The sequence below is a fragment of the Xiphophorus maculatus genome, chromosome 21 (assembly GCF_002775205.1).
Source record: "Xiphophorus maculatus strain JP 163 A chromosome 21, X_maculatus-5.0-male, whole genome shotgun sequence".
In the NCBI taxonomy this organism is placed as follows: domain Eukaryota; kingdom Metazoa; phylum Chordata; class Actinopteri; order Cyprinodontiformes; family Poeciliidae; genus Xiphophorus; species Xiphophorus maculatus.
In genome coordinates, this window is record NC_036463.1 from 3,298,261 (window position 1) to 3,324,439 (window position 26,179).

Here is a 26,179-nt window from a genome sequence, read left to right on the forward strand (position 1 = left end):
TCCTGTAATTTGACTTATGATTTATTCGCTTAAAAATCCCTTTTCTCCCAAGTGCTGTGAAAAAGGATTGGCCTCTGACTAATTTAGGTTTAGTCCCAACGTTTGAGATCATCAAGCTAATTTCAAGATCAGACTCAAGTAAGATGAGTTCATACAAAAAGCAGTTAATAATTAATACACTGGGTTCACTGCATATTTCTTGGTTTAATTCCACAAGCTACACCCAGACCCAAAGATGGCCAGACATGTTGAATAAATAAATCACTTAAATATAACATTTCAGACAGAATGAAGTAGGTCAAAAAATCCCGAAAGGAAAATGAAGTACAGATGAGAAATGGTTGCTGACTTTCATTTTGGAAAGGAAAAGATTTACAAAGCCATTTCTCATATCTTGGGATTAAGGTTAATATGATTTTTCAGAAATGTGGAAAAGTGGTGAACCTTCCAATTAATTTAAAAACTCATCCATGAGGTTACCAACAACAAAACCAAAAAACAGGATATCTAATATACTGCAGTCCTCACTTATCACAGTTAAAGTTAGTTTTTATGAATCAGGTCAAAATTACATTGTGCGCAACAAATCCCAAACCACTGGTGACTAAAAAGAAAAAACAAACAAAAAGAAACAGTCTCACCTTTTAGCTTCTTTAACAGGGCAGCTGAATTATGAACGTTGTCATCCCCTGGACGTTTGGTGTGATGGATGCGTTCAGGACCCATCTCCCACGGTCCCTTTGGAACGTTTCCCAGCACATCCCACTGGGAGGCTGGGGAAATTTCCAGAGGGACTACAAATCCCTCAGGGGAAATGGAGGCCTGGGTTTCCCTCTTGGACTGACGCCTCTGCAACCAAAGACAAATGATGTCAAATTTTTACATTTACGATTATTTGGTTTCCAACTACCAACAAATACAGTCTTTCTACAATCTATATAATCTACCATGAACATCGTTGATAATAAACATTTGTGGTGGGGTTCTGTTATGACTTGGACAAAAAAAAAAAAGATAAGCCAATGTGGTTCACTTCAGATGATGTTTATTGTACTCATCTTCAGGCGAAAAAAGTTGGAGAAGTTGTGCAGCATATTTACAATGGACATCCAGACAGGCTTATTTAAAAAAAAACTAACAAAAAAACAACAAATAAACAAACAAAAAAACACTTCATTGCAGCTCAAAAGCCCATCAATTTCAGTGTAACCTGTAAGGAGTCTAAACTTAGACTGACTCCTTCTTCTTCTTCTTCTTTTTGTTTTTAATGGCGGTTGGCAAGCAACTTAATGGTGTGCATTACCGCCACCTACTGGTATGGAGTGTGGATCAGAACGCAACTTAAAAAAAAACCCCAAAAAACCCACTAAATCCTTTCTATCAGTTTAGTTTTCTTAAGAAATTTTATGAAATAACATAAAAATTCAGAGGAAGAGGAATATCCCAAAATATCTGGTATTTTTAACTGTAACTTATTCTTAAAAAGCCTATATTCTAATTTCAACTGACTCCTTATAGTGCAGAGCTCTCTTTTATAGTAACAGGCTCCGCCCACAAGAAGACGAAATGAAAAAAACAAAAAGTATACAAAGTTTACAAACTAAATATATTAATTATAATTACGAAAAAAACAACAACCTGCGAACAAAAATACGCTGTTAAATTTAATAGAAAACGCTACATACAACGTCTTAATGACGTCATTAAGTCGTCATGTGACTCCCGTCTGGCGCGCATTAACGCGGAAATAACTTGTTTGAATATCTGAACCGGGAAAATGTTTGACGCTGAAAATTACAAGCTAGGATGGAAATGACCGCCGAGTCAGGAAAACACCGCGTGTATCAACCCACGACGAAACGTGCCAGTTTGTGCTGAAACCAAAGAGTAAGTTATATCGGATGTGTGGATGTTTGTGTGCTTTCATGTAGGTACGGACTTTACTGCATCAGTGCATTCAAGCTCATGACGGCTCCTCTATCACACATTGAATTCTTAGTTATTTCAGAATACATAATTCAAATAGAAATTAGATATAAGCACGTTTTTTTAAAATAAAAATGTTATAATAGCTTCCCATTCTTACTTGGTGCTCATATTTGGCAGCTTTTATTAATAGTACAGCAAACAGCTACTGTAATATTTATGGATCCACATTTTCACAGTTATTTCTGTGGAACTTAACTGCATATTATTTGCGGAAAACCCGCCTGTTCCCAAATTATTTCATAGAGAATAAAACATTTGAAAAATGCAACTTAAGCTGAAATATCTGGAGTCAATGCTACTTCATGTACATGCTGCTCACATCCTTCCATTTCTCTCTGCTGCCTACAGCTGGTTCACCACAACAGAGCCTGCCATGAATGCTAAGGCTAGTTAGCATTGCCACTGATGACAGTGGATAAACAGTTTTCCTGTATTGGTACGTTGTTTTTCCTGTCTTTAATGTATTGAGCAGCTTGTACCTGAGGATGATTTACAGCGCTACGACCCTCCTTCTGGCTCTGATTTGTTGTTTTTGGTCAGAAGTGTTGCATTTCTTCAAACCGTAATATTAGCTCTGGGAGGTGTTTGATATTTTCACAGATTATCTGGCTGGTGTTGTACTGTTCTTACTTGGTGACAGTTTCAACAAATATGTAAAAAACATTTATATAAAAGCTACATAGCGCAACCTTAAAAGTTTTATTGTTTATTTTGATGGGGAACACATAGAGCGCCTCCCCCACGCCTCCATTTCTTTTCTTCATAAAGGGTCACAAGATGTTGGACAAACACTTAGTCAGGGAGGCCTATAAAAGCAGAAAACAAGGCAGCAAAAGGAGGTCTGAAATAAATAAAGTGCTGTGTAGGCGACCTGATGGCTGACTGCTTAGTGTTCGTTCCACATTGACTTAAATGCTCCCAGCTGAGTTGCAACCAGCTTGAACCTTTGCTGCAATCAATTCCCTAGATCTGGTTTGTCATTCTTTTTCGGAGTAAGGACAAATACCCCACACGAAATAAAAACTTTGCATCAGCAAGACTAAATGCATATTAATGCTGTTTGGTTCCACATCCAACAAATGTGAAGAAGTAGTTATGAAGTGATGTCCATTATCTTCCACTTATTCAAGTTGGATAAATAAAAGATAATAGACTTTGTTGGTTTTTGGTTTTATTTACCCAGAATGCCCTGCTTCCGGTTTTTGGATCGGTCTCCGTTTCGTTTGGCGTTCACATATGCATTCTAACCTCACCAGAGTTCACTTCAACCGAACCGAGATCGAGGTTTTTAGGTGGAACCCGTCAGAGTCTGATAATACATTCACAGCTCCACAGCAAACTGGAATTTCTAGATAAACCAATTTGATTAAACCAGACTAAAAACTGTTGGTGTGAATTCACTATATTCAATATTTCACTATATTGAATATAGTGAATTCACTATATTCAATATTTAGTATGTGTATATATATATATATATACATATATATATATATATATACAATTTTATTTATTTGAAAGACAGAAAAGAAGATGTGGAGAAAAGAGGAAAGTCCAACTAGCACCCCAAAACAGGTTGCCACCACATCCTCTTTCAATGCACTTTTAAGAAATCTTTCTAAGATTTTCCAAGGTTGAGCCTTGGAAAACACCAAAGCTCAACCAAGTCTTTTCTTTAAAAGAAACCATAAAACTACCTAACAGCACAATGAACACAGTTTGAAATGGCAAGACCAAATTATATTAATGTGGCTGCAAATCAGCCCCTAGTCCTCTTGGAGGCTTTGAACAAACTTGCAGGCTTGAAAAGAAATGCCAACAGTTGGGACAGCATACAGAGAGCCATACGATGTGTAACTGGGGAGACGATAAGAACAGAGCGCAGGATGTAAACCAGTCAGCAAGCATCACAGAGACATTTCCGTTTAAACCAGGAGAATAAAGGAATACAATGGGAACAAAACTGCCCAGAGGCAGCTGCATGACTTTTTAAATTATAGACGTTAAACTTGTCAGATGTTCTGTGGAGATTCTAGTTTGGTTTGCATATGTGTGTGTGATAAAACAGTGAGTAGACACACACATCCACAAAGGACCCTGCTTTAATTAGGGTTGGAAACATTTACTATGCATATTACTCTCTCACTTGGAGCAACTGGCTACTGTTTTTTTTTAAATAATGGAATTTGTAGTAGAACATTTTCAAATGAAGTACATTATAAAGCAAATAAAAACAGATGCTTTATAATTATTTTAAATATTTCCTCTAAGCAACTATTGGTAGTTGCTTTGCACAAGTGTTAGAGTTTTTGAAGGTATAAATTTTGATGACCAGCAAAGAGGTGAAAATAAAAAGTTGACAAAAGGATGCTGCTAGATTAAATATCAGTGCACACGAGCATGATTGACAGCGCTAAAACCCTCCTCCTGGCTTTGATTGGTTGCTTCTGTGTGGATCGCTGCAGTCATGCAGATTTCATTAGGACTGGCTTCTTCTAAAACATAGGTGTCAAACTCTGGCCCGCAGGCCAAATTTGGCCCACAGTGTAATTATATTTGGCCCACGAGGCAATTTCAAATTAATATTAGAGCCAGCCCGCTGGTATTATACGGTGGCAACGCTGTGACGCCGCATTCACCACTTATACTACAAATCCCATAATGCTCTGCTGTTTTTTGGCACGTCAATCAGGACAGAGGCAGACCCGCCTCCTCCTCTGTGTCAGTAGCACTTATGGTAGCGGACATGGATGTATTAGGAAGGTGGTGATCCGTCTTCTTGCGCACTCCTTGGGTTGAAAGCCCCGGCGCACCCCGCATCCCCGTGCCTCTCCCACAAACCACACTGCGACCTCAAACTACAGCTGTCACTGTGTTACCCTACCAAAAAATGGCAAAAGGAAAGACAGAAAATAGAACTTTTCTGGACAGGTGGGAGACAGAATATCTGTTTACATATGTATGTGAGCAACTTTTCTCCTCAATGAAGATGACGAAACTGTCTCACAGGAGACGTCTGACTGACGAACACCTTTGTTCGATAATGAAGGTTTCCTCAGCTCAAACTCTGAGCCCCGACATTGATGAACTGGCATCCAAGAAAAGATGCCAGGTATCTGGCTTGGACGCATCAGAGTAGATCAGTGTGTCGCAAAATGAGCAATAAATACGTTTTCTATGCACCTTTTCTTGTTACTCCAAGGCCTGACTGGTTTATTCATAGTTTATTTAATGATTTATTCATAGTTGTTATGTTATTTTCAAATTTATTAGCCTGTGTACGAAGCAAATTTTGACATTTACCTCAGAAAGGAGGCATTCAATTTTTATTTAAATTTTATTTAATATGCCATTTATATGTTATTATTTTTAGCAACTCAATTATGCACGCCTGCACTTTTAAGTAACAAGCCTTGCTTGTTCAATATTTATTTATAAAATGTTCAACCTTGGCCCGCGGCTTTGTTCAATTTAAAATTTTGGCCCACTGTGTATTTGAGTTTGACACCCCTGTTCTAAAATGTCAGCTAATAGCATGTCAAGTATTATTGTGCCCGGGTACTCTAAATCTTGAAACTTCATTTTCTTTTGAATATTTTAAATATAGATATAAAACAAAACAAATCTGCTGTTAGATTTTATATATATATATAGTATATCTATTTAATTTTAATGGCTTGTCCTCGTTTAACAAAATTACATTCCCAATCAATCCAATATGCAATAAAGTTATTTTTTCTCCAAAATGTCTTTGACACAGTTGCTGTCAAAGACAACTTTGAGAGCAACTGACTGACAACTTTTAATATCTGTTGCAAAGTTCTATCCAAATGATCCCGTTCAGAGTATTTAATTATCAAGTCTTCAGGCATAGATGTCAACATCTTGATGGGGACAATTATGGGATGACTAAGGCAGTGTTTTTCATACGCTCAAAAAGAAACACTCATCTTAGTTCTCACATGTACCTCACCAGAGATACACAACCTAAACTGTGTCGATACTCATCAACTCGCAGTGACATGCAGTGATGTAGAATAGCTAATAGGATTTTGATAGTGGGCCTAATACTCCCACAGGTGCTTTAATAGACTTGTCTTCTGGAAGAGTCAGGATATTGCCTTGCCGTACACTCTGCACCCCTAAGAGTTTTAAAATGTTCAAAGGAAAATGAGCACCGATGATGATATGCTTCTCAGAACAATCACTGCCTGCTGTGAACGAGCTGCTATTTTTAAAATCTGGGTGTCAAAAGCCTTAAAAATAAAAAAATTCTGAGTTGATGTTCTCACACGATTCTTAGAAATATTAACCTGTTTCTAAATCCACCAATTTTGGACTTTATGGGCTAATTGTTTAGATCATTAGATCTATACAATTAGCAGTAGATCAGCAGTAAATCTGAGAGGGAAAAAACCCCAATAAAAATTACACTAAAACCCAATAAATCTAAGCACCCGAATGTGAGATAAGGTAGACATAGGAGAGGACATAGTAATTAATTTGCTTGTCGACCTCTCTTCTTTTTTCACAAAAGAACTTGCAGAATAGAAAATGTTTTCTTTGCATAATAAGTTTCTTATTTCCTGAACCTTTTCTCTTCTTTGAAGGGTGTGAACGATGTAATTGTACATGGAAATCTCCAGAGCAGTTCTGCAAAGTGAACAAAATGAAAGTTCTCCTCACTGTATAAATAATTATACACATAGGGGATTTCGCAGAAATCCATCTGTTGCATTTGTGAATTAAAGATGAGTCGATTGAGAAACCAGAGACGAGTTTAAACCACTTCTGTGGCTTTATATGAAAACATGACAGGAATTTGTGAGATTTAAGGTTTTCTTTAGAAGCAGATAAACTCCATGTCTAACACTTTATGGTAATTTGATGGCTTTGTAAATTTGATTAAAAATTTATTTCTTGTATTTTTGTGCTAAAGTCTCATGAGTAGACTCATAGTTTATATTATGTTTTTATTTCAGTTATGCTCATGAGCTCTATGTGTAATTTTCTGTTTTGCCACTTTGAAAGTTGCCTACTAGAACTGATGTCTGCAACTGCAACAATGTTTAGCGTTGGCATCTTGTACTTTCATTTAGTTTTTTTCTTGTTTAAAACTTGAGTTAATTTAAAAAAATATAAATTTGCCTTAAAATTGGTGTGCCTTCCATTTTTGTCATGTCCTCATCGTGATCATTAGTACAGTCACAACTTGGGGGGGAAAAAAATATTTTTTCTTGGATTTGAGGCTTTCCACTTTCATTGCTTTGGACAATTATTTTTAGACAAAACAATATGCAACTTGTTCTTGTTTTTAGCTCATATTTTATTGGCTTATTTAATGGTGTGAAATTTCTTAATTGCTTGTTTTGCTTCTGTTTCTAATTTTGCTTTTCTCAAAAAGGATCTCTCTTGAAAATAAAATCTTGGATCTCAACGAGTCAACCTGCATAAATAAAGGTGAAATAAAAGTGAAACTTTTAGAACCAAATTTTGCCCAAAAACTACTGAAACGTGAGACAGTTGGGCATGTGCAAAGGTCTAGAGAAGGTCCCGCTAGGTTCACCTGTAAAGGTCATAGTGCACTTCAGGTTTACCCTGAAGTCTCACCTGAACCTTTTGTACTATTAGTAGATAAACAGAAGTCAGTTCTGTTGAGAAGTAGGTTCTCACAGTGTGCTGTGTACATATTTGTGCACTTTTGTCCTTGGGTTTAAAAAGGCCCATTTTGAACTCTAACTCAGAGCTGACTCTGAAAGCGGAGCTATAGTACAAATCCATACGAGTTGCCATGCTGATATGGTTGGACATTATGATTCATACCAAACTGTGATTTTCTTTTATGTGTACTAAATTAATTCTGTTTAGGATGCTATCCTTGAGACATCTTGTTAATGAAGCGTATATCGCCTTTGAGAGTGTTTCTCACATCTGGGTAAGTCTACTGTGAAGGGATATTGGCGGTGTCTCTTTCAAACTACATAGTAGCGCTGATAGGAAATTATGGTTTGTTTCAGATGTAAATTTAATATGTCGCTCCTGATACCCATGAGATACGCTGTCAGTGTACAGCGAACACAGCTCTATTTTCTGGTGAACTACAGAGATGAGTACACATTTCATTCTGTCAGTAAATACCTAATATGTAAACACGTCTTGATATTTATTTCTTTACTCCTCCCTTTTTAGAATTGAGCCAAAAAAAAAAGACCCAGTGTTGTTTTAGTTGCAGTTGGCTATATTATTGGCTATATTATGAGGAACTGAGCTCAGTCTTAAATAGTCTGATTAAAAAAAACATCTAGGATCATTTCAGGTGAAGATGCAACTCAGTCTTAAACAATAGGTAATGTGAAACTTTGATGCCTATTGCTTAGGGAATTTTGCTTAACAAGTCAGTGTTGTGGCTTGAATAAACTGTAGTCACACATTTCTTGAAAAAAAAAAGGTTGAAGTCAGGGAAAAGATGAGGAGTGGCTGTTAAGCAAAGTGAGCAATGCAAATAAAGTGATATTCAGAACCAGACTCATTATCAGCTCAGATTCTTTTTTCTTTCTAACAACATTTTTGGAATAGGTTCCCAGAGCAGCCGAGTCCAGCAGGAAATCTGCTCATTAACAGGTCTTTTGTGTCAAATTCTTTGAAAGAAAAACCCCTAATTATTATAATAAACTAAACATAAAATTTAAAAAAACGTAACTGAATTAATTTCAGTGTTTCTCTTGGTAAGGAATATATTTTTACAGCCAGTTAGAGAGCAAAACTGGGGACTTAATTATAAAAAATAAGAAACTCTTCAAACTCTAATCCTAGAAGCTGTGGCACAGTCCTACCAATCCAAATGACTGAAAATAAAAATTCAAAACACATGGATAATGGGAAAAAAATTTAACTGGTAAATAATTTTAAAAACCTACTAAGCTAAATCAGCGACTGTTTTGAAATGTATAATATTTTAATAGAACAGCTAATTGGAAACAAATGGAAGGAAGCAAAATAAGCTCTTCAATAAATGTGATTAATATAAGAAACTAAAAGCCTAATAAAAAAATATAAAATGAAAAAAAGAACCATGACACTGCTAAAATTACTCGTCATTTCTTCATGGCCTTTAATTGACTGACTATAAAATGTGACAATAAATCTACAAGTACAAAATACATACTGTATGTGTACTGTACTTTGAACGTATTTGGTTTGGTTTCTTTCTAAACATGGAATAATTTAACACGTGGTGAAATTTTCATGTCAATAGAAATATGTTCACTATGTTGAAAAGTTATGACATATTCAATACTTATTTTACCTGCTATAAACTAAACTGCAATTGGGAGGGAAATGGGGGTTGCAAACAAACAAAAGATGAATATTATCTGATAAACAATGAGTGTCATAAAAGTCAAACTCTTTAATGAAAGAAACTACGACAGATTTCTAAAACATAACGCCATGAAAACATTTATTCTGTACTTTATATTTGTATTTTACTGAATCACATTTAAAACCAGTAAAGAAATGTTATGAATTTTCCTTCTAGCATGGGACATAGAACGATTACAGAGAATATTAGGACATGAATGCATCAAACTTGCACGCCATTCACATTTCATGTCGAATTCGGATGACATTTCCAATATTCTACTCATGTCTTGTTTTGAACTTGTTTTCAGAACATGCCAAATAACAAATTTGATTTCTGTTCAAGGAAACCAGGACATGGCTTTATGGATCCCTCGGTTCCACTTATTAATTCCTTATTTCAAAGTGCAAACCCTGGAGTTCCTTAATAACGAAAGGACCTCTCATGATTTCACATAAGCTTTCCATGGTTAATTTTGCAAAGATGTGTCTGTCACAGAGGCGGTGCTATGTCAAAGAGCTACATTTTTTATGAACTTTGATTAATTTGGCTGAATAATTCAGCAGGCTCTTTGATGAAAGAGGCATCACTCCCGTTCCTCTCACTGCTGTCACTTTTTCCACGCTTTGTCTAAACAAGATTGCCCGTGTGTATTACGCAACACAAATATGCTGCGTTTGACAACACTGCGTTCTCAAGTCTTGTGTGCTCCACCTTTTATTTTTCAAATAAAAAGCATTAGTAAGCATTAACTAGTGAAAAAGGCCTAATTGACTTGTAAAATTAATCTTATATGATGAGGGTACTTCCATAATGGTTTAATTATAAATGTGTCATTAACTTGTTTTCTTGTACTGACTTACGAATATGTTCATGTACAATGTGATGGAGGGGTCTAGTCAAAGGCCAGAGCTAATTTTAATTGAGAATGTGTTGCATCTTTAAAAAATACAGTTAAAAGGTGCTGTTTATTTAATCTGATTGAGTATGAGCAAATTTTACTATGCATACTATTCCTTCCACATTGCCATAATGCTGCAGTTTTTGATGGTCTTACATATAGAATCCAAATTAAATGTAAGAACATTTGTGCCTGTAGTGTGACAAAGGTTATTAAAGGAGGCGTATTATGATTTACATTCTGTTATAATGCTATTCCCTCAGCAAAAACATACCTGAAAGGTATTATTTTGAGTGTTGGTATTAGAGGTTTTGTTCGTACCTGATGGAGCATTTTGTGTCGGCATTAATGACTTTGTGTGACCTACAGTGCCTTTTGGCTGTGGGATGCCTCAGGGATCCACTCTAGGAACCCTTATTTTCTCTTTCTCCTGTTGTTGGGTTCCATTTTGCGGAAAGAAGTGCATTTAATTGTTAAGCTGATGACTGTGAAGTATACATACATATGAAAAAATATGTTCATCCTTTAGTGCCTAAATAAAATCAAAGCTCAGATGCAGGGGTCTGGAGTTTTGTTGTGCTTTATAAATAAACTGAATTAAACTGGAAGGAGATTTTAAACTATTTTCAGGTCATGCTTGCCTTTAGAGTAAAACCGTTGGTTTTTGAGGGGACTCGATATTTAATGGAGAGCCATGTTAATAAAAGAGAGAGGTGGATTTATTCTTTATCTGCAGGTCAGGTGTAACGTCAACACCGTCACCAACAAAAAGCAAGAAGCTGCCTTCTGTACCCAGTCAGGAAACAAAAGCAGATTATATTTAACAATATCTAACACCCAAACCAACAAATAGTATTCTTTGAATATGAATCTTCACATAAAAATAAACTAAAGTTAGGACCATGTTCATCATTTTTGCTGCCCTGTTGAGGAAGCAAAACGGAAAGTTGTTCTCACTTGGTCCGGTGATAAGATATGATGCTAAAGTGGTAAGTTAAACCATTTGAAATATTAGGAAAACACAATTGGAGTAGATCTGGAAAATCAACATGCCTCTCTTCCAACATGTCTGAAGTCATACTAAAGTTATGTAAGTCACACAATGTCAATTCTATTTCATAAAGTACAAGAACCCCCTGGTCACCATTACAAGCTAAAAGTCCAAGACTGCACATTTGTGCTCCAGTGTTATCCTTAACCTAATCTTGTCATCACTTAAAATTCCTCTGCTGTTTTTTTTCTCCACATGGGTAAAAGAAAGACGGAGTAAACCTTTGACCTTCTGGAGGATATGGGGAGGAGTGATGAATGGTTTCTGCTGTACAGAAGAGAAATGAATCCAGTTGTACTTCAGAAGACTAAGACACCAGTGTATTGCTTGGTGTAATGCGACGCATTGCAGATGCACTGAGAGCAAACACACACATTATCTGTCCCACTTTTAAACCTCAGCTCTGCTTCTGTTTGTTATTAGAGACTGCTTGTACATATGATAATGAAATCATTCTCTTTAGGCATTCAATGTTTGTTCATGTAAAGTTTGTGGCTACATGCACAAGTTTTGTCAGTTCTTTTGCTTTATTTCTGACAAATTATGATTAAAAACTTTAGAAATCCAGTACGTTCTCCAAGCAACATTTGCGTTTGATGTTTAAAGAGCTAAGATAGAAAAACAACTTTATTCCCATAAAATTCATCACTGACCAAGATAAAATACTCACATTAGCACACCTCTGAAATCAGAACCATCAGCGTCACGATGTTCAGGAAAGGCGTAGGAAAGAGTCTGAATAATACATGAATTGTTAATATTTTCTCCTCCTCTGCTGCCCTCCCATGAGGGGCACCACAAGGCTTCATTCTCGAGCCTTTTCTTTTTTCGTCATGCATGTTGCCTCTTGGCGCAGCTTTAGAGAAGCATCACGTTTTCTTTATATCACGCAATTTACTCTCAAATTAGTTTTCCCAGTACAGAACATTCGGTTCTCTCTCCAGCCTTACTGAGATCAGGGGACGGACAACGCCAATTTATTTTGAATCTTAATGTAACAAAAGGAAATGTCTTTTAGACCAATTTGCACCAACAAGATTTCCCTGTATTCTTCTTTCCTCCAAGAACATTTGTGAGAACCAACATTGAGACAGACATAATTATTTTATAGCCTTTAAACTTGATTCCTCCTTTGCTATTCTCTTTAAATCATCCAGATTTCTATTGCTCACTTAAAACTGAAGAAAAATCCCACTGATTCTTTCCAACTTGGACAAGCAGGAGATAGAACATTTATGGAAGTATGACATTGATTTTCCCAAATATATGTTTAATGTAAAAAATTATGCAGATTCCGATGAAAAAGAGCATAGTTACTCAGGGTGTTAGAAGGATTTTATTAGAAATATGAAGCATAACAGGATCATTCAGACATACACTTCAAACTTTCAGTCTTCCATCTGAATGCTGGGCGTTAATTTTTTATCAACCGTCACAATTCAACTAAGAATGAAGAAAGCTTGCATTTATTTCCCACTATTGCTTTTTGTTGTACAATCCAACCATAAATGATCATATTAGTGGCACTTTCCCATCTTCTAATGGTCAGATCTATTGCCAGCCAGACCTAATTCTGCAAATTACATATTCATTTCTTCACATTTGTTTTTCGGTCATGGCAGATAATCAACTTTAGCAGTAACATTTATAAGATAGCATTTATGATTCATATGCACAATTTCCTTACATCTTTTAACAACCTTTATCAACACTCTGCAGTCACAGTTTGAGGATACAGAATTACAGTGACTTACATAAACATAATTCTATATAATTAAAATGTGGAATACCAATTTGCATGATGCACAGAACAGTGATTATACTTAAAAAAAAGACATTTAGTCAGGAGGCATAACATTCCTAATATAAACTAACATAAACCCACCACATTGAGTTTAACAGCTGCCCCTTCAGTATGGCTTAATGAAGAAATGAGGAGGTAGACAAATCAAATGCACTTTTAATTATTTAGCAACCTGCTGGATGGAGGTTGTTCTCAACATCAAACATACTGAAATTCAGCGCACAGAGAGCAAGGATCCACTGCAGTCAGTCATGAGCAAACGCTCTGCACTCTCCAAGCTGTCTGCCTAACGAATTGCTCATCTGCTCCCTGGAAAGGAGAAGGAAGCGCTTCAGTTTTAATGGATCTTTAATTCTCTGTCCAAAGCACTGCCCATTGCCCATTCCCAGCAAACATCACACCTTGGCACAGTATGGGTTTGTTTTGAATAGCAACTGCAGATCTTTGGAGTCTGTTAATAAGCAGTCTGTTTTATTTTGCTTTTAATGATCGACTTGAGGCCACAGGAATGGATGCTGTGCTGGAGCAGGGGAGTTTTAGGCACCGAAGGTTTTGGAAAGTCTTTGTTGCAACAAAATGGATTTGAATTTTAAACCTCACAGAAAGGCAAATGGAGTCCAAATCAATGTTATTGTTTTTGCCAAAATACAAATTGAGACCATTGTAACTAAAATTTCACAAACCACTTTTAGGTTCTAAACCTACTGTGCTTTGTAAATGTATTTGTGCCCCTTATTATATCACAGCCTGGGAAGAACCAGTTTGCTTGGTACAGAAGGTCTGGACTCTCAGCTATTGAGAAACAGTGGAGGTGTGGACTCTTGAAAATGTAAACATTATGCTTCCTTGAACAGGTTAGGAGAGGTTATTGAAACGGCTCATTTTCAAGACACCAAAAAACATTAAGTTACTGCCAAAAAACTGCTGAATGTTTTTTAAGTGTTTGTATTTTTAGAAGAAGTATTTGTATTTTTAGAAGCAGCAGAAACCTAAATGGAGGTACAAAAAGAGTGCAAAATGTGAATTTTGCATAATATGTTTCCTTTAAATGGTTGGGTCCAATTTCACCCAATTGCTAACGTTTAGTCGTGGCGTATGTAATGTGCCAGCTCGATCGTGCAGGAAGCTTCGCAAAAACAGAGGAGAAACTCAACGGCATCGCTCAGAACTCTTCCTTCTGTTTGCTGATTGGCCAAGATGAAAGAAATCGAGCTCAATGGGACAAATCCCAGAAGAATCACGGAAGAGAGATGAAAATTGAGCAGAACCGAGTAGGCAATATCGATACCGATTAATTTTATTGAAAGGAGGGGAGGAAGTAGTGTGTAAAATCTTCTTTTCTGAGCTTTATATCAAGTTAGAAACGTATTCCCTCATCAGATCTGGAGTGTTGCGTGATTCATTCATGTATGTTTGAGAAATTCTCTAATCTCCTGTGGCAGCCATTGGCCCAAACACTCTCTCAAAGCAAGTAATGTTAGAACTCTTTCTGTTTATTATTTTAGGAGAAACATTCAAAAATTTAGTTCAATTTCTAAACTTTAAATCTGAGAAACAAGGTCTGTGCAGCTGCTAAATACTGGCTCCAATTAGCTCTGTAATTTGTTTATTCTGCTCTGGGGCTTTGATGAGGTGATTATTTGAGTTGAGCTAAACAGGTAGCTCTAAATTTGGGAATGCATTTTAATGGCTCATTTCACGATGCGGTGTCCGCATGAGAAATTCTCCAAAGACCCAGGCTTGCCAGCAGATGTGTAGTCCAAACAACGTGGGAAGAAAATTCAGCTCCCACCCCGTTTTCTCCATAACTCACCTCTGATCATGACATGAATGCCAAACTTGTTTCTACTTCTGTTTGTTACTAGAAAGTAGGACTGGATTTTTCCATGAAATGATGTTTGTCAAAAATGAAGCTGACCAGCTTCCCTGTCGTACCTGGAGAAAAATATTCCCAAATCTGCTACTGAAACCGCTTCACAAAATTCCTTACCCTTAATTAGTTTCTTGTTTTGTATCTTTCATCAGACAGGCCATAACTTTCTATTTTTATATTAGTTCTCAGACTGCTTATTTGGTTTAGCTTGAAATACTGATAAGCTCAACATGGGCTAACTGTAGCCTTTAATGCTAACTTCGACTCATCTGGCTTTGCTGAAATAATCTGCAGACCTCTCATACTCTGATCATTGACTGAACAAAATACCTTTGAATTAAAATTCACAAAATTTGCTTGGTACAGCAAATAAAATTTTGAATAAAATTTGAATAAAATTTTATTATACTAGACCTTTGACAGGCAACTTTTTCCAGCTATAACAACTTGTAAAGAATCTATTCCAGTTTTTATTTTCTCATTACTATTATTACAGGACAAATCGGAGAGCGGTAATGAAAGATTTAGAACAGGTGCATGTAATTCCTACCACAGGTGATGATGCTAAAGGAACTGCTTTAAAATGTACAAGTGAAATTATTGACAATAAGCAGCCTTACAGTTTCAAAACTGTCTGCCTTGCATTCTGCACACCGCGAAGAAGCTTATAGTGTCTCATTCAAACTGAAGGCTGTGACCTGAACTTTTAAGTACCACAGATCAGCAAATCATCATGCTGACCCAGACATCTTTACTAAAGAAAAGGATAATGAAATATGTGTGCGAGTGATAGCTTATGCCCTCGAGCAGCTAACATAAAAAATAATTTATTTATTCATACGTTTTATTTAGAATGAAGGTATCTTTCTCGTTTGAGAAGAATAAAAACTGAGAACAGAGGAATAACAGCCTTCAGCTGATCTTTCACCTTGTGGTGACATTAGGAGGACTTCTGTTTGGAGAGCTAAATGTCCCTGAAGGCTTTAGAAAAGTGGCTCTGATTTGTATTTGATGCAAGGTAGTGTTTTCCAAAATAGATTCTGTTTTTGATTTAGTCGCAAATCTCTTCTGAATGAAAATCACTGCAGACTGGCAAACAAGCGTTTCTTTTTCCAAATATATTACAATGTTATTATATTGAAACACCCTCCTGACAGGCGTGACTAAAAGCACGATATTGAGGCTGTTCACAAGAAGATGCAAGCTGTACGTTTCCTGCGGAGAAACCTTAGGTCATTCAGTTTTTATAGTGACATTTTCTAGCAGTCTGCAGCCATCTGTTAGGGCAGCAGCACCAATGCCTTAGAAGCTAAAGGAACTAAACAACTTATGGAGACAATAATTTGACTCCCCTGGGGCTCAAGTTGGAGGAAGAAATAAAAATGTACTTTTCAACCAGAAGCACCTGGAGAAACTGTGTTGAAATTTAGTACAAATCTTATTTTACATAAAAACACACAGCAAAGCAAAGGGCTGATGCTTTAACTTTTTTCTAAAATTTTATCCTGGATTGCTTTTCATAGTGGTGATTAGTCGCCAATGTTGTAGTAACAATGACTAAAACTATTGGTAACAGTCCAAAAGTTTCTGCTCAAGTTTGCAGCAGGGACAAAAAGAAGAGTTAAAAAAGCAGTCAGTTTCATAAGCAGTATAAACTGTGGTGTACCTAATAAATAACTGCAGGGATTGTGGACAGAGTTTTAAGACAGAACAACAAAATTTGCAATAATTTATTTAAAAAAAGATGAGTGACTTTAAAAAAAGATGCAGGGCAGTAATGAGCGGCAGAGTCAATGGATAAATCTGTATAAAGAATGGACTCTTAGCTAGCCCAAAGGGGGGCGCGGTCCTCTCCGGCGCTCAGTCCTTCCCGTCACCAGCCGACCGATCCTCCACCGCCACGGCGAATCTTGGCGGCAATCCGGCCACTCGTTCTCCAACACCCGGTCGTCCGTTCCTCGACGGCGATCAGTTGGATGAATGAAAGCTTGTTTTATGTCAGTCATTCCTTAAATCTGATTAAACAAAAGTCTAGCTGCACTGGCAGGTTATTTTGCTTAAAATAGGGGAAAAATGTCTTGTAAGAAGGGAAGTAATCAGTCATATTTACTGTCATAACTAATAAACTGAAATATGCGTTCTGATGAGGCTCATTAGCTGGATGAAAAGAACCTTTTGAAAACCTGGCGGACTTGGCGTTGTGGGAATGCGGCTATTGGAAGCCTTTGTATGCCTTCCTGTCTTTTTTGCAGAACTGCATGACAAGGAGCTGAGGTCAGTAGCTGAAATAGCCTGCTAAGCCATCGCTCTTAGCCAAAAACAACAATCGGTGTCAGCTTCTTTACAGCAACTAGAGGCTGCTTAGAATATCCTCACAACACTCACACTACACGCAGTTCTTTAGATTTATGATCCTTTTTGTTCAACTGGAAGACCAAAATGAGGTACTACATACGGTCCAGACTATAAGCAATACACTTTACTTCAATGGCATTAGAGTCATTTGATAAACAAAATCTATTACTGAGCATTGGATATAAATAAGCACAAAAATATAAATTGGATCTGTCTTTGCACAATGAGGAAGGAGTGGGAGGTCACATATAAATCCCAGATGTAACCATCACTGGCAGGCTGCATTTGTGCTATAGAGTCAATAGAGTGATGAAGTGAGAGCAGCGCAAAAGTTTAGAGTAAAAAGAGTCACCAATAGGGACAGCGGAGCGAGGAGGGAAGGAATGTGCTGCAGTGACCTCCCCTGTCCCTGTAAAGCTGCAGTTTACTTTTGTAATCCCCTGCAGAACAGCTAAGGGGGATATTTCACACTTTGCCTCTCTAGAGGGAAGACAGGTGACAGCTAAAATGATAAATTTGGGACTTTGAGGATCAAATGTTATATAGATGTCCAGACGGTCATGCCTGATTCCTGACACAATCCCAGGTGGCTCAGAAATCCTCAAAAATATATGAAAGGCTTTTTCTGAAGCACTAATCACTGATCAGGTGTGAGTCCAGAATGCAGCGTGAACAAAATGCATGAAAGAGAGAAGCTCAGCAGGCTTTGCAGTTGTAGTTCTGCATGCCTGCTGGTCTCGTCTCAATCGTTGCTGCGTGTCTGTTATTTTTCATGCCAGAGAGCAACTCTACACTGAAGGATGACTTAATGAAAATATCCTCCAGCTCGCCTGCAGCTAAAGATGCCAGGCTGGGCTGTTACTCAGACTTAAACTGTGAATGTTAAACGTGCAAAACTTTTCAACCGTCTTTTAAAATTCTTTGCGTTTGGCTTTCAATTAGTGAGATTTTACTGTAATCCTTTACAGTGCTGCTGATGACAGACAGTTTCAGTGAAACTCTTTGACCTTTGATCTTGAGGAAATCAATATTTGCTGCTACCTGGGCTTTTAAATTATTATTTGTTTCCAGCCTGGGAGGAAATGCTCTGCTGCTAAAATGATGTCCTAAAATAAGTTAACAAATTGTTCAGGAGGAAAACAAAACACTGACATTAGCATCTTATTCCTTTACCTTAAAACATTTTGCAAGATCAGACTCATAATTACTTCTACAAATAAATCAACATGTTGGATTTTTTTTTAAGATACGTTTTGTTTGTTGACATGAATGATATTTAAAACAATCCAAATTTTTTAAGCCTAATGTTCTCAAGCCTTTAACGCAGCCATAGAGAGAAATATGTTTTTATTCCTTATATATTTTTTGTGAAAATGGTAGAAATCTGAATGCTCTGCATATGGAAATCCTATTATGCTTGTGCTTTTGCTGACGGCCTCTGCCGTAGTCTGTGCAAAGCAAACCCCCCTCAGAGAAAAGTGCATGATGAACACGCCCCAGTCCATATTTATTCATAAGGGGGAACAGTCCCTTTAAATCTCCATCCCTTCAAATCTTTATTTTTCCTGGATGATATTCCCTTGGATCGCTCTTCAGATTGCAGGATGAGTGGGAAGTCCTTTGAAGCAGCCCAGTCGCAGCAAATCCATGCTGTGCGCTGCTAGTTCCTGGTTTAAGAAACGCTCTCAAAGTGAATAATGCACCTATATCAGTGTGTGGCATGCATTTATTCATCGCTAGCATGCTACATCGCTCTTTTGATGGTTTCAAATGTTACCTGAGGTCTCTTAAATTCAGTTGACACTAATGAGTAGTTTTACCTGGGCTGGGGTTTTTTTTCTAGAAAGTGTGTGTTGGTTTAAAAGTAAGTGTTTCCTGGCTTCAGGGTTAAAGGTCAGATGGAAATACAGGTGTGCAGTCTTACTGTCTTACTGATTTTGCAAAATCAGTAAGACAGTAAATCTGCTTTTGTAAATCCTTTCCTTTCTCTTCCACCTTGCCCTTTCATTTAGTAACTGACCCACAGAAATCTCAAGAAGCCACCGTCTCGTTTTGTCTGAGTCAGAACGGCTGCAGTGGAGTCTTTGGAGATCCCTCTGCTTATTCCTTATGCTATGGAAGCTCAGCCAGAGAAAATATTTCATTTTTTGGAGAAATCGTTTTGAGATATTCATGCTGAGATTAATGCTGCTTTCTTCCACACCAAGGTTCTTTCACAAGTAAAGCAAGTAAACAAAATACAGCATCTGTCTGTTAAATATGGTTTTGTTTTTCAAAAGTGGATTTAAAACTAATTCAGAAATTTGTGCTATGCAGCTCTGTTTAGCCCCCCAACCCCTTTTAGAACTGATATGGTAAATAAAATCCAGTCATCCAATCAGTAGATTAGAGTCCATCTGTGCATAATTTTACCTCAGTATAAATCCAGCTGTTCAGTGAAAACCAGCTGGAACAAGAACAAACATCACAAAGACCAAGGAACAGGGCAGACAGGTCAGGAACAAAGTTATGGAGAACTTTAAATCAGGGTTGGGTTATAAAAGTCAACCTTTGACCATCTTACTGAGTTCTGCTCACCCATCCAGTCTACATGTGTTTTATGAGCTTAGAGAAAGCATTCGATGCTACACCGCAATGGATCCTTTGTGGAGCCTGGGCCCTTTGGTACAGGCTGTTGGTCCCCTGGATGACAGGTGGCAGAGCTTGGTCCAACTTCCAGGACAGTTGAACTTTTGTCCAGTGAGAGTTGGAATCTGCAAAAGTTGACCTTTGTCATTGATTCTGTTCATAACCTTTATGAACAAATCTTCTAGTCACAGCCAAGCTGTTGAGAGGATCCGTTGTAGCGGTTTGTCATTGGTAAAAGACCACAAAATGTTTCTCCCTCTAGTGCTAGACTCGCACGGTTGTTTTTACCCATAATGCCCTGCACTGTAATTCGCTTCCTGCTTTTTGAGTGGTTTCTGGTCCACTGGCAAGCACATACGCTTTAAACTGCAGCTGAATTTACTTTAATTGAACCGAGACAGAAGTTTGTAGGTCAGCATCAGAGCTCGATTCATTCACACCTCCTCAAACGAACCGGACTTTCTAGACAAACAAACTAGAGTTTGATTAAAGCGATCTAAGCGGGGCTGGTGTGAATGGACCCATAGATCGCTGCTATGGAAACAATTTAAAATCGATGTGAATTTTCACAGTGCAACTTGAGGTTTCTTTTGTTTGTTTGTTTTATTTGGCAAAAAGAAATGAGAACTATTAAGATGCTAGGCACTGTAAAAAAATAATAGGTATTGACTCAAGTAGGCTGTTACATCTGCATGCCACACTGTTGAGCTTTATCATTTGACGTTTGAAAGATATACACTGTTTCCCTTCTACTTTACAATTAAACACCATTCTATGTTTGTTTATCCCAGAATATCCCCCCAAAATACATAATGTTTGTGGTTATGATGTGACAGCTATGTGTCTTTTTTTACTGCTTAAATAAATGACAATATCAAGAGGGTTCCTTCCATTAATTTTTCTGATTTATTCAGAACTGGCCGCTCATTAGTATCTGATAAATCTCTCTCTCCTCCACTCCAGCACCAGATCCAACTTTGAGGAGCTTCTCTAGTCCCTCTGTGCTCCTAAGGCGTGCAAAAATAAAAGGTCACACTTCTTTTACACCTAAAATACTCCATGAATTGAATAATCTGCACCTCTAACACTTTAACAAGGATGTGCAGAGAGACACACACGTGATAATGATAAAGAAAATGCCTTTCTTAAGTATAAAACCCAATCTAACTGTTCCCTTCGGTGATCCAGACACAATTTGGGGCCCATATGTATTAAAAATGAAAAATGGACCCCGGACTGCATAATGACTCTATTTGGTTTGAGCCAGCAGGAATAAAAAAAAAAGGAACTACATTGGTTCTGGATGTGTTGCACAGTTTAAACTAACAGAGGTCCAGCTGAGACTTCCGGCCCGTTTGGGTTTTCCAAAGTAAGTTTGATTCATGAAAGCTTCTGGGTCCCGTTTGGTGAGCCTGTTCTGATTGGAGGCTTTCTGGGTATTGATCCAGCCTGAACAGAGTTGATAATGGCATTTTCTTTACTGGTCTTATTAAAGCATTATTCATACTGTAAAGTGGGGAGCCGTGGAGTTAACAGTAATGGGTAACTTTGTGAAAGTAAATTCCCTCTAACAGTTTCTTCTGGGTTAGTTTAATGTTCACACTTAGAAGTTTGACCCGCTGAACAAAATCACACATGAACCTTTAATTCTTTGAAGTTAAATCTAACCAAACGTCTCTTGTTTTGCCAAAATAAAGAGGAGAAAAATGTCAAGGATTTAATGTCTTCAGATCAGATGTTTACATAGAAAATGATTGCTTTCTCCTTAAACAATGAGGGGAAGTCCACAGAGATAAAGAGCTAATTTCTGGAGACTAAAGTGGAACTGTTTGGCCATAATGACCATCCTTGCTTTTGAAGTAAAAACAAGGAAACTTATACTATTTTAGCTGGGAAGTAAGGTGGTGGCAGCATCATGTTGTGGGGCTGTTTTGCTGGTGCGCTTAATAAAATAAATACCATCATGAAGAAAAAACATTCTGTAGACATTTTGACGCAACATCTAAAGACATCAGCCTGGAAGTTAAACTTTGTGTCCAAATGAACAATAACTCTGAACGTTCAGCCCAAATGGTTACAAAGTGACTTCAGGACAACAAAGTCAATGTTTTATCATGATCACAAAGTCCTGATTTCAATCCTACAGAGAATTTGTTGGTAAATTTTAAAAGGTGACTCGGTTCCACCGGTTCTGTCCGGGGAAATGGGTCAGAACTAAACAGAAAAAGTATCGTCAGAAGATTATTGAAGGAAACATAAAACATCTGACCAAAGTCATACAGTGGGTTTCTAACAAATATTTAGAAAATTTAAGTAAGATTTTGGCTTTAAGAGGTTAATAAGTACATCTTTTACATATTTTTCTTTCATTATTGTATCATTTAGCAAATAGCTAATCATTTTTATTATTCTAACTAATGTGAAAAATGAGAAGTTTGGTCTGATTTCACTTAAGAATTCGAGAAAAAATTTGGATATGTCTTATTATTCAGTGTATGAAAACTTCTGGAAACAAAAAATTAGCTCTTATTTCACAAACGAAGGTGTAAAAAGGTTCTCTTTGAAGACACATCATTTATTTTATTCAGACACCGTGCCGCTGCGAGAAAATATTGAAGCATATGAAAAATATATGGACCTTAGGTCTTTTAGAAATACCTGTCAAAATGTTTCATGACTCATAATATGCAAACCGCTGAAGGATGACTACAGTCAGTATCTAGATAATTATTTAAATAATAAAGGAGAAAAGCAAACATTAATCAATTGGTCTATCAGTGTTTTCTCTTCATTCACTCTTATCTCCGTCTCATTATTCATGCGCATGCTCTTGTGCTCTTAGAGCTTTCCACTTGGAAAGACTGCATTTTTAGCACAAGTGCACAAGTCCATCCAGCTTCATATAAGGGCTGTCCATGAAGTGCTCAGGCTGCGTGACTCACCATATTCTGTGGTTATTACTCCGTTCTCCGGAGTGAGCCCGTCTTTACCACACTGGAGAAATGAGATTTAGACAGCAGAGAGCTCCAGGGTCAGACTCTGTCAAAGCCTAAGTGACTGCACAACTGAGAAAAGAATGGCTGCAAGAGGAAATCAGTTTCTAGTTACACTCGCTTAAACAAAATAAAGAAGCTAAAAGCTCCTGATGCATGAACGAGTTGGCGATCAAAAACACAAAGAACTCTGGCATTGATTGCTATTACTTCACACCACAATCTATTCGTTTGTTCTTCAAGCCATGACCTGCGTAAAAAGAACAGAAACTATGGTATAAATTTTTAATTTCTAATCATCTAGAAGGAGACAAGACAACTTAGTAACGGATATTAAGCAAACGGCTCAGGTTTTATGTGACGGTCCATTATGACTGAACGTGTTTCAGCCAACTTTCTATCTTTTCTCTTCGGTAGCAGGAACATTTTGTGGTTTCTTAGGTAAAGGGAGAAAAACATCTGAAGGGGTGATTCCACTTTGATGTAAAGTTGGCAGATCTGTCATTCTTTCTCTTTTTTAAGCTGATTCTTGGGGTTATGCAGCCTGAAACCCATCTGATCTACTCCAAGATACGGCTCTTATTTCTCCCTACTGCAGCATATCAAAATTGCTGAGTTTTCTGATATCTCATTGAAACACCTTGATGTTTCTGATCTCCCAACACCTTTGCTGCAGCTGTATGCATTTTTTCCCCCACTGCACACCTTGGCAGGTCGACTAAACAAGAAACGGGGTGAAAAGGAGACATGAATAAAATCTTTTTATTTTCCTTTGTGACAATTCTTATTTTATCCTAACATACATCTCTTAATTTGTGTCATTTATATAGAATAATGAGAGAAGGGATGTTATATCTATCTTAAAGTAGTTTTTTATTTTATTGAATTTCATTTGATTTGGCAGGTCAAACCAATATGGATTTCAGTGCACCATCGTTAGGTATTATGTTAATAATTACCTCTTTAGAAGGTTTTTGATCAATTGAACTGGTAAAAGGCGGGGATTTTTTCTTTCTCCCAGTACTCTTACTTTTTTTGAAAGGAGGATGTGTTTGTTAAAGCATTTATTCTACAAAGAGTCTGCGATTTTTACATTTATAAAGATCAGGTTTACTTGGCTGTTACAGAGCTGTAATATTCGTTTTGGGAACAAATTAGGCAGACACTTCTTGCCGAAGGTACTGATTTTAATAAGCATCATCCTTTAATTTTACATTTTAAAAAAACACAGCAAATGAAAAATAATTGGTGTACAGACCCAAGGTTTTGTTTTCAATTTAAAAGTTTGTTCCTAACAGACTTCCTGGGAAAACTAAATAAATTGGTCAGTCTCACATAGTAAAATTTAGACAAATATCTGGTAATTAATGGGATATAAAACATTTATTTTCACTTGTTTTTGTAGGAGTATTTTTGATAGATTAAATGAGAGTTTTCTCCTTCACTTATTGAGTACAGAAAGATTTTCAGTGTGGCAGACACAATAATTTGCCTTTAATTTCACTTTAACAATGATAAAAATGAGCAACTCCCTCCTTCCCCCTCAGTAAACGTGGCTGATGCAGATTTATTTATCTTTAATCAGAGCAAAATTGTTAGAAATTAAAATATTATTACAATGGAAAATATTAGAATCACAAAGTATTTCTTTAATAACCAAATTTTTTGTATTTTCTTTAACTACACAGTAAATGAGCCCACATCTCTCCAGAGACTATTCCTGCATCTTAATCTGTAGTTAATATATTCAGTTTGGCTAAATACAATGAACATGTTCATAAACAGTGACCCAACTCTTGTTCTCATTATTTAGACCAACTCCCATTTTGTCACATTCAAAATATTTATTTACACCTTTATTTCCACTAAAAAAATATCCTGTATTTGCTTAATTAAAATATTACATTCTGTGTTTGTTGTTGAGCAAGTAAAAAAGATAAATCACAATATAATATGTTGTGCTAACCAAATATATTCCGGCAAAATGTTTGGACACTCTTGATTTAGGTCAGTGAGTTTATTTCAAAAAGCGACGTGTTAATTAAGAAACAAACCCTAGAATGGATTTTAGCGTTTTAAGACTCTGCAGTCTGTTTGGCTAAAATCAGCAACAACAACCCGTTAAGTATCAACCTGCACTGTTTGGTCCTGGGAGTGTTCTCCAAATTAAAATCAAGTAATAACATCTCACTTCTACATTCTGCAACTTTGAAAGTTGCTGAGACATTAGATTTCAAGAACAACAGATGTTTGGTCAACCCTTTTGTGTTCAGGCACGATATTCTTTAGACCTCTCTAGTGTATGTGTTAACACACAGGCTACCTCCATTAATAAGAACTCCTCCCCCCCACGCCCAAATGGACCAACCGCTACAATCTGAACCAACTCCAGAACCGGGTCTCTGTGGACGGCAGAGCTGGCAGAATCCAGATGAATCTAAATTAAAATGCCCTGCAAGGTGTTGAGAAGAAATAAGCAGAATCAAGTGAGCATGGGTTTGTTTTCGGTCATTGATAGCCGGGGGCTACAGATGGATGTCTGCTTGACCTGCACTGCCAGGATCAGTCAGCCATTGCTGCGCAGAGGCTGCTGTAATGACTTGTTGGTAATTCCCAGTTGCAGTCTCCATCTGCTCACTAAAAGAATCCAATATGCATAATGAATTAGATTGTTCAAAAATGTGTAGGAAATATGCATGCAAACTGTAGTCTCAGTACCACCAGGCCTGGACCTGCAGAAGTTGGTTACACGTAGTGAGGAAGATGAAGGTAAACGTTCCTCCAGAACATTCAAGAACCTCCCACCTCATCAGAAGAGTAACAGCACATGGATTCATCTGGAAAAATATTAAATTCCAGCATTTTTCTGGACTAGAATGGAAAATAGAGAAATGAACAATGTTTGAATTTTTAGACCAGTCATTGTGCCGCTGTCTAAAGGTTACAGACCATCCATTCATGCGTCCATGCAGTTAGAGATATGTCCATTTGTCCAAACCAACAAAATTGTCTATCCATTCCTGGTTGTTGGTAATTTAAAGTGTGACTAAGTAGAATTTAAAAAAAAAAAAATAGATTGAAAATCAACTCGTAACTGAAAACATTGAGTCTGGTAAAAGTTTAGAATTTAAAGTGAGTAGTTTGTATGAACTTTGTCAACATTGTCGAAGGCAAAAAAAAACACAATTTTGAAATTCTGATGTTTCCATTAAATAAAAAAGCAGT